Source organism: Podarcis muralis, chromosome 3, assembly GCF_964188315.1.
Source record: "Podarcis muralis chromosome 3, rPodMur119.hap1.1, whole genome shotgun sequence".
Lineage (NCBI taxonomy): Eukaryota > Metazoa > Chordata > Lepidosauria > Squamata > Lacertidae > Podarcis > Podarcis muralis.
The window spans coordinates 44,597,454-44,613,734 of NC_135657.1; the positions used below are offsets into that span (position 1 = coordinate 44,597,454).

Genomic DNA, 16,281 nt, shown 5'->3' on the forward strand with positions numbered 1-16,281 from the left:
TATCTGCTAACTAGTGGGTGAGAGTATTCTTTGTTTATTATTTGAGTATTGTTAATGTTGTCTGTTATTACTGATATGGTGAGTGTTCCCCCCCCTGATAAATATTACATTAGACGATATGACCCCCACTGTTCTCCTTCCCTTATGGTGTGTGTGTGTGTGTGTGTGTGTGTGTGTGTGTGTGTTGATGTAAGTAACTTGAAGACCTTTGGGGGATAAGCTATAATCATTTAATAAAATGATGATGATGATGATGATGATGATGACAATAAAGGTGCCAAGTAATATGGCAAGTAATATAGCATTCAACAACGGCAGAAAGATTTCCACAACTATGTGCCTTTTTGCAGAGCCAGAGAACGCTGCACATCCAATAGCATGACTAAACCTTTCAACTTGTCCCCAAGGGCATATTTTCAAATGTGCAGAGTTCTTAAAAACATCCTGCAAATATGCTATATACTTCCTCATAAATGGATATTAAAACATTTAAAGCATAAAGTTCTAAGGTATTTTAATCTAGCATTCTGTAAAACAAACTCTTCAGTTAAATGAAATCCTACACAGCCTCCTTCTCCTTCCCTATGTTATGCCTTAATGACCGAAATATAGCACACACACAAATCTAGCAGCAGTTTCCGAAACTTTGGATTTAGGAAGCAGGCAATGGATGATTTATCCCACAACTGTGAAGCAGCCACAGATAATGCCCCTTCACACACTCCTGCAGTAGCAGGACATGGGGCATGGGGCAAGAACTGAAGCAGGCATGCTATGCTTTGAGAGGCACCATAGTTCAGTTGAGCACATATTTTCAATGCAGAAGGTAGCAGGTTAAAAATTCCTGGCACCTGCTGTTTAAAAAGAGCAGTTATCAAGCAGATGGGAAAGACTTCTGAAATTCTTGCAAGCAGAATCAAGGCAGGAAAAACCCACAACAAGCATCTAGATCCTGCTTGCACCTCCAAGCCTTCTCCCAACTTCATGTCACAGGGAAGAAAAACTCCACCCATTCTCTCTTGCAGGTAGTGGTGGGCTTGGTAGACACTGGGAGTTTAATTTACCACCAGGGACTGGGGAGTTTGTAGTTCAACCCCACTGTGCCCAAGGGAAAATGATGGGGTCATTATCACTTGCCCGAAGGAGAGTTACCATCTTCTTTGGAGTCCTTCACTGGGACTATGATGTCACAGTAATAGTTTTATTTATACACATTGCCCTCAGATACATTGTGCTCAAACAACAGACAATTTAGATACAATGACTGAACAGTCATGATAGATAAAAATGAAAACACACTACAATAAAGTTGCCTAACCTGTGACCATACCCAGGGGGATACAAAGTGGGGTGCAGGGGGTGCGGTAGCCCTGGGTGTCACCCTGATGGGGGTGACAAAATGGTGGCCGGCACTCGTCACTGCGGGGCCTGCAGCATGCACGAGCCATGCATCTTGGCACCTGCAAGCTCCATGCTGTCCGGCCGCTGCCTCCCTCCCCCCAGCTGTAGGGTGGCTGAGGCCCCACTGTGCACCCATCCCTGTAGGGACGGGGTGGGTGGCACCTATAGGGACAGGGCGCACCGTGGCACCCATAGGAATGGCACGAGACATGCTGCATCTGATGGTGTTTCCTGCTTGGCAGGGGGTTGGACTCGATGGCCCTTGTGGTCTATTCCAACTCTATGATTCTATGATAGGGATGGGTCGCACCGAGGCACCCATAGGGACGGGATGCTGCATGCCCCGTTTGTCCCTGTGAGCACCGCACCCCCCTTCCCCTATGGGTGGTTTGCGCCGCACCAGATGCCTGAGAGCCTTCCTCCACCGCTGACCATACTAGATCTTTCCAGTTTACAACTTCCATCATCCATGCTGGCTGGGCTGATGGGAATTGGAGTCCAACTTTATTTGTAGTGTAACAAGTTTGGTATCCTTGCACGATAACATTGACAGTTCAGCTATTGCAACTCAAAACAAAGGAACTTGAATTTAAGCAATATCTAAAGCAACACTCTGATTTCTACAAAATATTCCTGTTCTTCTGGTCTTTACATGCAATCCTATCTAATGACAGGTTGGGGATTCCTCTAATTGTAATACATAATATGCCTTGCCATTTTAAAGCATTTATAATGCATAATGCATCAAAATGGGCAATACCCTTCACATACTGTATTTTTGTGTAATCTTTACAACTACTGTACTGTGGAAGACCATTCCTGAAAACTATGTTAGAAACAAAAAGAAACATGGTATGGAGAATTGAGCATCCTCAAACTGATGGTAGGAATCTGATTGACTTGTGCCATGCAAATGCTCTGTGGTGAAACCCTCCTTGCCAGATCCTGGTGTAACCAGGCCTTTTTGAGTGCTGGAACTCAGTTCCGGCACCTCTCAGGTGGGCGCCATTGCCATTATGAGAGAACAAGGGAAACGTTCATGGTGAGTTCCGGCACCTCTTTTTTTAGAAAAATAGCACTAAGAAGAAGAAGAAGAAGAGTTTGGATTTGATATCCCGCCTTTCACTCCCCTTCAGGAGTCTCAAAGCGGCTAACAATCTCCTTTCCCTTCCTCCCCCACAACAAACACTCTGTGAGGTGAGTGGGGCTGAGAGACTTCAGAGAAATGTGACTGGCCCAAGGTCACCCAGCAGCTGCATGTGGAGGAGCGGAGACGCGAACCCGGTTCCCCAGATTACGTGACTACCGCTCTTAACCACTACACCACACTGGCTCTCGTAACTAAGTGTAACTAGCAGCAAGTAGCCAGCAGCAGTGCTACAATCAGTGAAACTGGAGAGGCCATTTCTAATCTCCTACAATGCTCCTGAGGTAACATCACTTCTTGACACTGTGGGCAGTTTAGAACGGTGGCTTCAAGCCACTCAGCATGAGGGGCCTAGAGCAAAGCACTGTTGTAGCAGCAGTCCAAGGATACAATAGGCCAATGTCTGGCCTAACTCTTGGATAGAAGATATTCAGGTAATTTGGGTTCATAAATTTTAATGGCTGCAGAAATCGGTTGAATTTGAACTGTAACCTCTCGAGTTGCATCGTCATAACTATCCGTCTATATTCAAAGGATGGGGACAGAGAAAAATGATACACAAACTGTTCCTTTACTCAGATTTATATGCATTCTCACTCTTTTGAAATAGTTTCAATGTTAAGTACTTCTTTAAATATATTTGAAGCTTCTCATACAAATAGTGCAAGCATAGCATTCTATGCAGCATGAAAAACTTAGGCTGTAACACTTCAGCCACTTATCTGGGAGTAAACCTCAGTGAGATCAATGTGACTTACTTCTGAGTAGAGAAGTATAGGTTTGCACTATTATTTCACCTTCAAATAACAATGAGCCTGTACAGTGGTACCTTGGGTTAAGAACTTAATTCATTCGGGAGGTTTCATAACCTGAAACTGTTCTTAACCTGAAGCACCACTTTAGCTAATGGGGCCTCCCACTGTCGCCGCGCCGCCAGAGCACGATTTCTGTTCTCATCCTGAAGCAAAGTTCTTAACCCGAGGTACTATTTCTGGGTTAGTGGAGTCTAACCTGAAGCGTCTGTAACCCGAGGTACCACTGTATTTCTTCTTCATAGTGAGCATAAGGACACCACACCAAATTCACTTCAAGTTATGTTTGACAGTAGATTAAATTCTCATTTCACTGAAGAATGCTATGAATATCATTCACTTCAGTACAAATACCCAAAGCACAAGGGCAATAAGTGTTAGTCCCAATAACAAAATCCTGGTTTTAAAAAAAGATCAGCCCCTAACTTGTGCCTCAAAAGTATAACGAATTAGGATTACACTTTGTCACAAGTCTTTTGCCAAAAATCTTCTAATCTTTTTTGTAGATTGGGAGAGAAGCACTCCCTGTGACCCTTCAGGTGTTGCTGGGCTCCACGTATCTGCTCCAGTCAGCATGGCCAATGTTTAGGAATAATGGGAGTTCTACTGCAACATTTATGGGACGCGGGTGGCGCTGTGGGTTAAACCTCAGCACCTAGGACTTGCCGATCGCATGGTCGGCGGTTCGAATCCCCGCGGCAGGGTGCGCTCCCGTTGCTTGGTCCCAGCGCCTGCCAACCTAGCAGTTCGAAAGCACCCCCGGGTGCAAGTAGATAAATAGGGACCGCTTACTAGCGGGAAGGTAAACGGCATTTCCGTGTGTGGCTCTGGCTCGCCAGAGTAGCTTTGTCACACTGGCCACGTGACCCGGAAGTGTTTGCGGACAGCGCTGGCTCCCGGCCTCTAGAGTGAGATGAGCGCACAACCCTAGAGTCTGTCAAGACTGGCCCGTACAGGCAGGGGTACCTTTACCTTTAACTTTACTGCAACATCTGGGTATCCACAGATTGGCTGCCCTTGCTATAGAGCAACTAGCACAGCTCTTACACATATAGTAACAAGGGCTAGGCTGAAACCCATTAAAAAACATCAGTACAACAGATATAAAAAGTAAAAAGCAGTGGACACTAGATACTTTTTTGAAAGTCAAAGTACCCAATCAAAACTCTTGAGTAGGGAGGTTGGACTAACTGACCCTCAGGGTCCCTTCCAACGCTACAGTTTTATGAACTCTGTCAATTTTGGAACTCTCACTTTCTCATTTTAACACTCTTAAATTCAGTTAGCCACATTTTCGCGGCAAATTGATTTATTATTTTTAAAAAATCATTAAAATTCATCAGCATTTCAGTGCAGATTTCTCCCAATATACACAATATATATATATACACAATATATATGTTTTCTGCAGTCAATGTCCCCTAATTTAATGCATTTTTGTAGGTTATTTTCTCCCTGCATATGTATTTTGTATGTACAGTATTATTTGTTTGGAGAAACCACATCACAAAATTCAGAGATGTGTGAATTTCAAAGTATGGCATTGTTTCAGTTCTCACATTCTTTGGAAATTGAGAACCTACCTACAGATTTGGCAGGCTCACTTTAAATGTGAACGGTATCGATTTTTCCTCCCACCCCTACTCCTGAGTAAGTTTAGCAGTCATGGGAAAAAGAGGACAGAGTCTCTCAATTACTAAAGAACTGGAAGCAGGGTGTAGGAATAAATGGGCAGTTCTCAAACATCACGGTAGTATGCAAGACGTGGTGTCATCCAAGGATCATTTTGAGAACTGTGCTTTTTAACTTGTTAACAGATGAGCAGAAGTTAGGGAGATGTTGACCCAGAGTGCAACGGCTGTGCAAAAAGGTGAATTCAGTGTTAGAGATAATTAGCAAAGGGATTAAAAATAAAACTGGCAGTATTATAATGCCATTGTACAGATCTACGGCCTGACTACACTTGGAATGCTGTACTCAGTTCTGATCACCACATATAAAAAGAGATATACTGCTGGAAAAAGGTGCAGAAGGCAATCATTTTAACAAGGGGGTGGAGAAAAAGGTTACAATGTTTAGGAATTTTTAGTTTGTGCTGGGGTGAAATCTGATGGAGGGCAAGCACGTGATAAGAACTGAGTAAGATTGTGCATTGGTACGAAGAAAGTGGATGGAGAGAAGTTTTTTTCTCTCACTCACTGATAATTCGAGAAACTGGGATCATCCAGTGAAGCTGAATGAGTGAAGATTCAGGGCAGACAAAACAAAGTACTTCTTCACACAGTGCATAGTTAAACTCTGGAATTCACTGTCACAAGATGTAGCAATGTCCACCAACTTGGACAGCTTTAACAGGGAATGAAACAAATTCATGTATGATAAGACTCTTAATTGGCTACTATTTGTGATGAGTATATTATATCCGATGTCAGAGGCAAGTTTGCCTCAGAATATCAGTTGCTGCAGTTCACAAGGAGCAGAGTACCGCTGTGTTCACGTCCTGCTTGTCTGCTTCCCATGGGCACCTGGTTGGCCACTGTAAGAAGATGATACTGGACTATATTGTCCTTTGGTCTGATTCAGCATTACTCTTCTGCTCTTGTGACCCTGTGAAGGTTACATGGGAGGATTGAGAAGGGATACATATTATGCAGCTGGTGCGGAGATTTCTCCAAGTACAGCCAATGAGCTGGTTTGAATTATACATAGGGGAGGAGAATGCTATGATATAAGCCATCAAGATACAAACCATCAATGTTGTACGATCCAAAGTAATTCCATATCAAAAATGTAATATGTTATTGAAATTATAATTTGCATGTTGGTGATTGTAAGAAAAGTTGTTTTATAAAAAGTATTTCTGAATTAGTGACAAAGTTTGATACTGGTCATATGAACAGCAACCAGAAACAAGACTTCAACATTTACTTAGAATAAAAGGAAGGAGGAACACTTAACTTGTTTTGCACCATTAACATCAAGAAAAAAATGAAATGTTTATTGGCCTGGCTGAGGAAACCCAGCCAGATGAGTGGGGGTATAAATAATAAAATTATTATTATAATAAAACAAATGCAAATACAGGCATTCAGCATGCACACACACAACCCACCTTGTTTGTTTTTACCTTCCTACATTTGGGTTTCTTGTTACACAATCTCATCAGAAGTTCTTCCTAACCTCATCAATTCAAAGATATTGGAATTAGCATGGAGTAGCAAACCAATATCCAATGAAAGGTTACTGTATTATTCTCAATTCAATAGTCTGTCATACATTCTGCTTCTTCGGTACACTTCCTATACTATGAGATGTTCATCCAAGTCACAAAAAAGAAAAATGTAGAAAATCCACATAGAATCCAACTCTCCTAAAGACCACAGATATATATCATGTGATTTAAAAGAAGAAACATAACTGAGCTCTTTAAAACAGTGTCACAGCTAAACAATTTTTTTTTAATCTCTCAGAATTCAAGTACTTTGTGCTAGCATGGATGTAAAGCTATCCTGGCTGGACAAAACATGGGAGAATGAGTCCTTTTTCTCCCATTTCTATATTGGTTTATTACTATAACCTTCAGGCAGAAAGGAACATTTCCCATGATCATATTGACATGCAAATGAAGGCGAAAGAGAAAAACAAGCCAGTTTCCAAAGAGAGAACAACATAAGATCAGAGATTCTAAAGCAATGAGCCCCATCTCTCCATTTGGTAATTCATCTTATCCTAATTAGCTTTGAGTGGGAGAAAACACAGTAGAGGTAGAAAAGCTGCTTAGGGCATATGAAAATTCAGAAGCATCACTGACACTAGGATTTACCACCAAGAGTGGCTAGTATATTAAAGCACTTAAGACCTCCCCCACCCCAAAGACACACAGCTGTCCATAAGTGCAGACAGCACCTCAAACTCAGTTCTATTCCAAGCCATTTTAAACAAATCAAACACTGTGTCTGATTAAATATCCAGATGCAAACAAAATCACTGTTCAGTCACTTTGATGTTTCAAGCCAGTGGTCATTGCGAAGTGCCACTTTGGATCTCAAGCAATGCTATGTAAAAACACACTAAAATTCAGCATTAGCTTCTACAGGGTGCAGCAGCCAATCTCTTTATTTAAAACACACACACACACACACACACACACACACACACTATTTTTGCTAAGTTCTGTTGTGTCTGAGACTTCAATATCCTTCAGTAGTTATTTTTATAGGAAGCATTTAAGATGAGATCAAAGTAATTTCTGCCTACATTAATATTTGGATGAATAAACAACCTACCACGGCAACATGCATATCCCTGTAAGCATCAACTTACTTGGGTTCTTGTGCTGTAGATTTATGTGCTTAGATCTAAATCCAGCAAATACATGTGTTTCAAAATACATTACCCAGTGGCTTGAAAAAGATGTTTGCAGCAGACACCACAATTTGCATAACCTACTCTGCTCACAAAATTCTGTTTAAATCTGTGAGGAATATACTCACTTAGGATGGAGAGAGTCTGCTAACAGGAAACAGAGTTGATTTAAATCATATTTGTCCAGTAACTATTAAAAGGTGAAGACAAACACTATAAGTTTGGGAGGGTGCAGGTGGCAGACAAAAAGACCAATCAATATCAGACATGCTTTGCATATCATATTTAACATTGACTACCTTACTGGGTTGTTGTAAGGATTCCAACCAAGTCATGTATGTGAAGCATATAAATATGAGCTACTTAATATTTAAAGTATGCTTACATTTCATAATTAAAAAGTCTTCAGATGTGCAACTCTTACAGCGACCCTGAAAGGCAGCATTATCAACATCTTCATATGAGGTTGAGAAAGAATGGCTTGCCGAACAACACCTAGTGACTTCATGGCAGAGGAAAGCTGTAACTGAGGACTTCCCTATTCATAGCTCAGTCTCTTACACACCAGCATGCCATTTAAATTTACACTCCTTATAGTACCAATCTGAAGAGGCATATAATTGAATTAAGTCCACAAACAAATCAATTTTGCTTCAGATTGATCACTTACGCAGTAAACAGAGAGCCACCTCTGTTCCCCAGATGCTTCCGTAATCACTAGATTGCACATAAAGAGAGATGAAGGAAACTGCTCAGGTAAGACACCTTTGTTTGCACAAATGTGCCACGCAGGTTAACTAATCCCCGAAACGCATCCACGCCAAGTGGACTTGAATGGGAGTTTGGAACATAAGATTTAGAGAATCATAGACTTCTACTGCAGATTAAGTTGCCCCTTGCCACCATTCCAGCTGCTTGTCAGTCATAACTGGAAGGACTGGGAAGGGGGATCATAGCATCAGAGGTATGGCTGAATCCAACCACCACCCACACAAGGTTTTCTTATGAAAGAAGTGGAGGATTCTAATCAGTATTAGCAATAGCAAGTCTACAACTAAGAATTTGGTTTTTCTAGACTATTTTACACAGGGGTGCATTAGTCGTGCAAAGAGCTGGAAACATGCATGGACACTGAGAGCAAACACATAAGGAAATGAAATGTTGCTTCTGCCAAAATATGAAGAGCACATATTGGATCTGCTTTGCTTTCGAGGCCAATGAGCCCTTGGTAGGAAAGGCAATCTAGACAGATACGCTTGAACTCCAGCAGAGTCTCTGGAACAAAGCCCTGGGGTTGCTCCAACTAGAAGAAGTGGCTCTTCAAGATCTCAGCCAGAAGCCTGACGCCGGCCTAAAGAGGACAACTTTCAGCAACACACCCTCCCGGCTCCGCAAAAAAAGGAGCACACCGAAGAAGCCGACGCATTTTCCACACAAACCGCCGCTTTCCCCGAGCTCCCTTCCCTGAGGAAATTGCAGTCCCTCCAAATTGAAAATATATTGGGCTACGTCGAACACACACACAGGAGATGCCTCTCGACGGACTTCTGACTCTGTCCGAGGGCTCAAGAGAAAAGGCGAAGAATCCATGTGGACGGGGTGGGGTGAGAAGCGGGGAAGGGGCTTATTATGGGGCGGGGGAGAGAGAGAAACGTCCAAAGAAGGCAGCTCTAGCCGCGTCCGCCTCACGCGAGGACCCTCTTTTCCGACAGGGCATGGAAAGGGCGACTCCCTCTCGCGCCTCCGTCTCGACTCCGTGGCCGCCGCCGCCGCCGCCTCTGGCACGGTCGCTCTCGCTCGCCCCGAGTGACTCTTGCCAGAAACTTTGGCAGCCGAAGACGAGCGCGAGAAGGCGGGCGCGGCGAGCGCCCCGCGGCTCCCGGAGAAAGACTCTGAGGGAAACTCTTACCTGGCTGACGCGGGACGCGCCGCGCGCTGGCTGGCTGGCTGAGTCGCTCGCAGGTGAAGCGACGCTCCCCACAGAAGCGGCGGAGTCCAGGCAGGCAGGCAGGCACTATATCCCCCTTCGGCCAGGCGGCGCCAACGACGAGGCGCTCCTTCTCGGCTTGCACCTGTGCGCCAGGCGAGGCAAATGCTCCCTGCCGCCTTCTCCGTCTCCCTGTTCCGCTTTCTCCCGAGCGGCGGCGAGCTAGAAACCCCGCCGCTCCTCCTTCCTTCCTCCTCCTCCTCCTCTCGCCTTCCCCCCGACTCTCTCCCAGTCACGTCTCCACACAGCCCCGGCAGCCGTAGGGCGACTCCCGCCTTCGCGCTCTGCCTAGTGCCGGAATGTCCGAGCCGCCGCCGGAGCAGCATCCACCTAGCGCTCCCCCGCCCCCTCCACTCGCACGCCAAGAGCGGGCAGCTCCCGAGCGCGCCACTCATTGGTCCTCCCGCCGCTGACCTCACCGCAGCCGCTCACGCCCACCTAGTGGATTTCCTAGGCAGCCTTTATTATAGGGGCGCCCGCCTACCAGCCCGCCCGCGCTGCCCAGCGAAGCCCGGGCAGCGGGGCTCTAGGCACCAAGCTGGGCGCGCTCTTGCGCCGCTCGGGTCCATCCATTGATTGCACCGCAAGTACAGTAGCCTCTTGGCCTCCTGGTCAGTGTCCTGTTTTGGGGCGGGGCACGGATGAGATGCACGGCGGTGGAAATCTATTAAAAGAGATTAAAGGGAGACAGCTGGAAGCTAATCACCATCGCAAACAGTTGGGAGCAAGGAGGGAGGGGAGACAATTACAGCAGACACTGTAGGCTGGAGGAGGTGGCTGAAGAGGCTTCCGCTATGAGCTAGACAAAGTCATATTTCTCATAGATCTGCTAGCTTTGTCGCAAGTCACTTCTTTGGTGGCCAAACACATGGCCCGTTGTGGGAAGTCCGCCAGCAGAACCTGAGCCCAACAAAACTCTTCCCGGTGGAGATTCCCAGCGACTGCTTCCAGGAGTGGAGGTAGAGCTAGTAGCCAATGAGATCCTTCTCCTCCCGGAATTTGTCTAACCTTCTTTTAAAGCCATTCAAGTTGGTGGCTAGAACTACCCCTTGTGGGAGTGAATTCCATAGCTTAACTGTGCAGGGTATGAAGAAGTACTTTCTGTTGTCTGCCTTGAGCCTTCCAGCATTCAGCTGTACTGGATGGTCCTAGGTTCTACTATTATGAGACAGGAAGAAAAGCTGTTCTCTTGTCACTTTCTCCATACCACTTTCTAAGCCTCCTTCCGGCAACTCCCACAGCCAAGCTGGTGCCAAACATATTGCTCTGCTTTCCTTGTCATCTGGGCAGCCCAGAACCTCCATACACACCACCCAGGCTTGCACCCCAGAGAGGTCACTAATGCAGGAGTTTGACTTCACCTCCAGAGGCACATGCTGTTGTTCTCAAGACAGACAGATCCCAACAACCAACCAATAATACAGATTTTTGTGAAATAAAACAATGGAGATTCATTATTATGTGTTAAGGAATAATGTTTTCATGCAGAAGTTGGAGCATGTACCATACACCCACACATAAAAGCCAATAAAATGCAAGTCAGCTGTAAAATACCAAAAACAATTTCGTGCAACTCCCCCCCCCCCCCAGTCTGAAAGGATTATTCTCTTATTCTACCCTGTATTTCATTTACTCTAGATGGTATTGCATCAAGAGTTTATTTGTCCACCTAGGGTGCATCAGACCACAAGTCAAACATACCAATGTACTAAAGGAGTATGCTAATAGGGAATAAAATGTGCCCTTGAGTGTCTTAACACACCAATAGAAATTGGCATTCATAAAGTGCCATTATCCAAAGAGCTTACATGCTGATGAAGTTTACAAATTTAAGATCTTCTCCTGCAACTGTTATTCATAAATGTACTTTTAATAATGTCCATTGGACAACCCATGATTCTATACCTGAAAGCAAAACAGACTAATGTTAGTAGTAGTTCCCCCCCTACAGATTATTTAAAGGGCCCTATGATAAAGTAGTGTAGTTACTTATGGATGTGTTCTGCAAAGAGTTCTCTGCAAGGTTGCCGTATGCTAATAAACTGTCAAGTAAAGCTACTTTGAATGTTGCACTGCAGGTATTGTTGTTGTTGTAATATATACCATCATTATGGGTAAGGATGAGCTGAGATAACTCATGTTTGCTATGTAGTCCTTTCTAAAATTAAGGTCCTTTCCAAATTACCGTACTCAATTATTGTGTGTGCACGTGTTTATTCATTCATTTCTTTTGAATTTGCCACATGGCAAATTCATGGGCGGGGGGCAGAGAGCTTACAAAATTAAACAAAAGGTAAAAATAGTTAAATCAATGCATGCAATAATTAGCAATGCAATCTCAAAGCAGTGTATACTACGTACAATATAAAAACAATATTTAAAAATAAAGCATAAATACATATAAAAGCAAATAAAACAGATTTCAGGGATTCAGAAACCAGGGCCAAGTCTTATAGGTGAGGGAAAGCCTGTGCATAAAGAGAAGAACTGATGATTGCTTCCTCACATATAGCAGAAAGAAGGGCATTCCACAGAACAGGGGTAACACCAAAAAATGCCCAGTTTTGGCTCACCACCCTATGATATTCTGTAGTGCCAGTAGTAGAATGTTCCAGCTTTTCCTGGCAAGACAACTACATCCATTTCTGGACTAGGATAGCCTAACCACTGTTGTCCATGTGTTGGTAACATTGGGGTTGACCCAAAGCTGCAGGAGTGCAAACTGCAGTGGTTTGACAGCTGACTGTGGTATAATGTCCATATTTCACTGCTGCTTAAAGAATTGCACTGGCTGCCAATTAGCTACCAGGGTAAGTTCAAGGTAAGATACCTAAACAGTAATGTTTTAAGCGGGTATCATAAGTAAGACAGCAAATGCACTTACTTATATATAACACTGTTGTGTATGTGGTTTTTATTTTATTGTTTTTATTTTATTTTATTCCTATGGAGCTTCAAGGTGCTCCATAGGAAGCAATTAATAAATGTAATAAATAATCCAAATACCTGGGCATAATCGTTCCTAGTTGCTCATCCATCAGCCTGCATAACATGAGTAAGTCTTAAACCTACTCCCTATAAAAGTTATATGAAGGATGAGCTGCCACAATTTCACTTCCTGGAGAGCTACCCACTAGAAAGCGATTTTCTTTCTGAAGGTGCCCTGGTTGATTAAAGATTTATGCAGAATGTGAAGGTGTAGATCTACTTGAATGTATTTTTTTTGGACTGGGAGGAAAGAATTTTGTAGTTCTTTGTGAGAATTTCCTGGCAAAGAAAATAGATGGGTGGGAGTTTAGTTCTGTTTATATTCTCTGGCATGAATCGTTCTTTCTATCAGCAGTGTGAAACAGGGAGTTAGCACTGAAATTCTCACACTTACGTCGATAAAATCATATATATTATATGAGATAAGGGTCTCTAAGGCCTTGATCTTTCTAGCACATGGCCAGAGCCATATTAAAGCCATGCTGATCATATGCTGATGCTCAACACATTTCTGTACTCAAGCAGCTTCTGACACGATTCCAGGAAACAGTTGGAGAGAAGGAAAATACTGCTGTTGAAGGGGGGAAAGTAATGTGTGGATAGGACAGATGAGAGTGTGGATTAAGAACTGAAGATAATTTTGACACAGATATGAGAATTGATTGTTCCACTCAAGCCCTGCTTAAGTGGCTGAAAGATCTTCCTGCTCAATTCAGGAGACAACTGCAGCACTTCTGACAGAGCTCCATTCAGCTGCCAGCAAAAGAGACCATTCCACATCCCAAGACAGACTCTTCCACTGTCAAACAACCTTTACCATAAGAAAATGTCTCCTAGTATTTAGCAGTACAAAAAGGCTAGGGTCCTTGGCAGTGTACTTGGCCTTGGTTTCATGGCTGCATCTACCTGGAGCAGCAGAGAAACCAGGGCACACAATGATTATATTCATATATAATGCTAAACCATAGTTTAGTGCTATGGGATCTAGCCTTGAGTTGGACATTTTCCCCACCCTTTCTGCTCTTCTTCCAACATGGTAACAAGGAAGATATTTTTTCTGTTCAAATCCATAATTGAAGTTTGTTTTCATTGCAGTTTAGAAGCCAGAATCACAAACCATGGCTTGAAGTTGATTTTAGACCCTGGATTATTCTGATCAAACAGGAAGCTTTTAGAGACTTATTACTGAGGTGCCTCATGAAGAGAGGTGTGAAGTGGCTGTATGTGCCAGTTGTTCAACTACACATTTAATAAGCCAAGATACAATTGTCCAAATGTAGCCATTGGCTTTTCCGCAAAACCATAGCCAAGACTAACCACAACTTGTCCAGGTTCCAATGTAATGGTGATCAGAAGCATGAAGGGAAAGGTCACCTGTATTGTCATCTAGAACCTAACACTCTGCAGATGGAAGCAGATTCATCCATTCTGGAAGAGCATATGTTTGCAACCCCTGGCAGTTAGGATGTTGCTTCCATGCAGTTCTGAACATCCTGCCTGGTTCCTGAATGCCTGAATCGTGACTTTTGAACTCTGTGTCTGCTGCCAAGCCTGTAGTGTTGTGTGTGTGCCAAGTGAAAGGTTGGACAGAGTTACATGCAAACAGGTTATGACTGAATCCGAACACAGTGAAACCAAAAGCTTCCAATCTGTCCCTCATCCTTGGTGGGGGTGGGGGGATGAGTGGGGGTGTGCATGTGGTGGTGGAAGCAATACAAGCCCTAAGGCTCATGTACATAACACTAAAGCATAGTTTAGCATTATGTGCAAACCAGGCAAGTACGTATATTGAATACTGATGCACAGCATCATAATGGAATATCAGCTGCTCCAACAAATTCACACCATGGTAGGCTTGGCCAGCTTTCTTTGCACCATAATAATTCCATGGCTGTCTTTATTCACAACAGTGTCAGTTAACTGCCCTGTGATTATTATTTCCTAACTGCATTTTAATCCATGATACTAAAAAACCCCTAAAATGAATATACATTCTACCCAATGCATGTCTTACATTTAATCACAGAGGCAGGAGATTCAAGATGTCCTTTAGAGGTCCTAGTATTCTAAAGTAAGCTTCGCTGACATTGTTAGCATTAGACAGGTATAGCCCTGGGTTGTTCGGGTTGTTTGTGGAAAATATCTCTGAAATGTTTGGGAGGAATGAAGTCCAAAATTTTAGTAAAAACTGTGTAGCTGAAAAATGGCAATTCAGGGCACAGTTCTTCATATGTGACAATACTTTGTTGTTGTTGTTTTAAAACAACTTAATTTCATATTTTGGTGTGGCTATTGGTTGTTAAGCATCTACTGTATCTGCAGAGCTCAACCATTCTAATTTGCAGGCAGCTTGTAAGAGAATATGAAATGTATGGACAGGCAAAACCCAAATGCAGAGCAAGATATGCAGTGGAGCATGCAAAATTAAGCACACGGTGCCAATGAGCTATGAAGATTGTGGTGCCAACACACACATAAAAATAAATAAAAATGGGATGAACATTCTTAGTCATTCCCTCTCACAATATGTATCTCTTCTCATATGCACGCAATCTGCAGTCAATAGAAGTTGCACTCACCTGGTGACTGCAAGGCAGCAATAACCCGCTCAGCACTTCCTTGTCAGCATGTAATATGAGCATGACGTGAAAGGGACTGCTGCATGTACAGTCCCATCAGGATGCTTTGCAGTAGTCACTCTGTGAAAGACACAGACTTAATGCATCATTATGCAAGTCCAATGTGCCGTAAAATTTCTGGGAACTGCAGCATGGATGCCTAATGTAGTTTATCCTGTAGCACAGCAAAAAAATTCTAGCAAGAGCTGGACATATAAAAGAACACGGCAACAGAAGAAAGTGGGGGGGGGACCACTGACTGTTTTTATGTTTGAAAGTACAATAAAACATTTTAAATCACTTGGCACACTCAGAAATTGCCTTTCAGCAGTTACAAAGGCCAGGCAAGAGAGACAGCATTCTCCCTTTGCCTTTCACCTTCTAGGATTTGTTAGAAAACTTTTCTTCAAAACATATGAGTGGGGAAAAAATACTCCTTGTCCAGTAGTCTGGTCTGGTCATTAATTTTAATAGTTTAAAAGGTTGTAAGGAAGCCCAGCCACTATCTGTGAAGTTAACCATGATAAATAAGGTGTCACATCCAGGTATACTCCCAAGGCAAACCACGCTCCTCTGCATAATATCCAAGTGCTTAAGAAGGCCAAAACACTTAAAACTCATAATAAATTATTTTGATCTAATCCCAAAGTTAAAAGATAGGCCAGAATCCAACTCAGGCTCCCTTCTGATTTATATGAGTTTAAGCAGGCCAACTCAGGGATGAGTGACAGATTTAATACTTGATTCCTCTCCCTCCCTCCCTAAGAAAAAAAGAAATGTTCATTGTGCAGCATTTCCTATAAAATGAACACAATACTTTAGACAAACTTTTACTGTAACTTAGATAAACCTCTACAGTAAATATGGGAACGGAGTTATTAAAAATGACCCAAATCTTGTTAACAACCAAAGAAAACACAAAGGCTACCTGCTTCATTAATACCACAAAGAAACCACAGTTGC

At 43.2% G+C, this 16,281-nt stretch overlaps 1 protein-coding gene across 2 annotated transcripts in view; it reads right to left on the minus strand.

The window, feature by feature from the left end:
- Positions 1-10,044, minus strand: part of CHRM3 (cholinergic receptor muscarinic 3) — a 223,225-nt gene extending 213,181 nt beyond the window's left edge. For both annotated transcript variants that reach the window (XM_077925751.1, XM_077925752.1), the window contains exon 1: positions 9,635-10,044. The gene's annotated coding sequence lies outside the window, so the exon portion shown is untranslated. The remainder of the gene's footprint in view (positions 1-9,634) is intronic.
- Between the last annotated feature and the right edge of the window lie 6,237 nt (positions 10,045-16,281).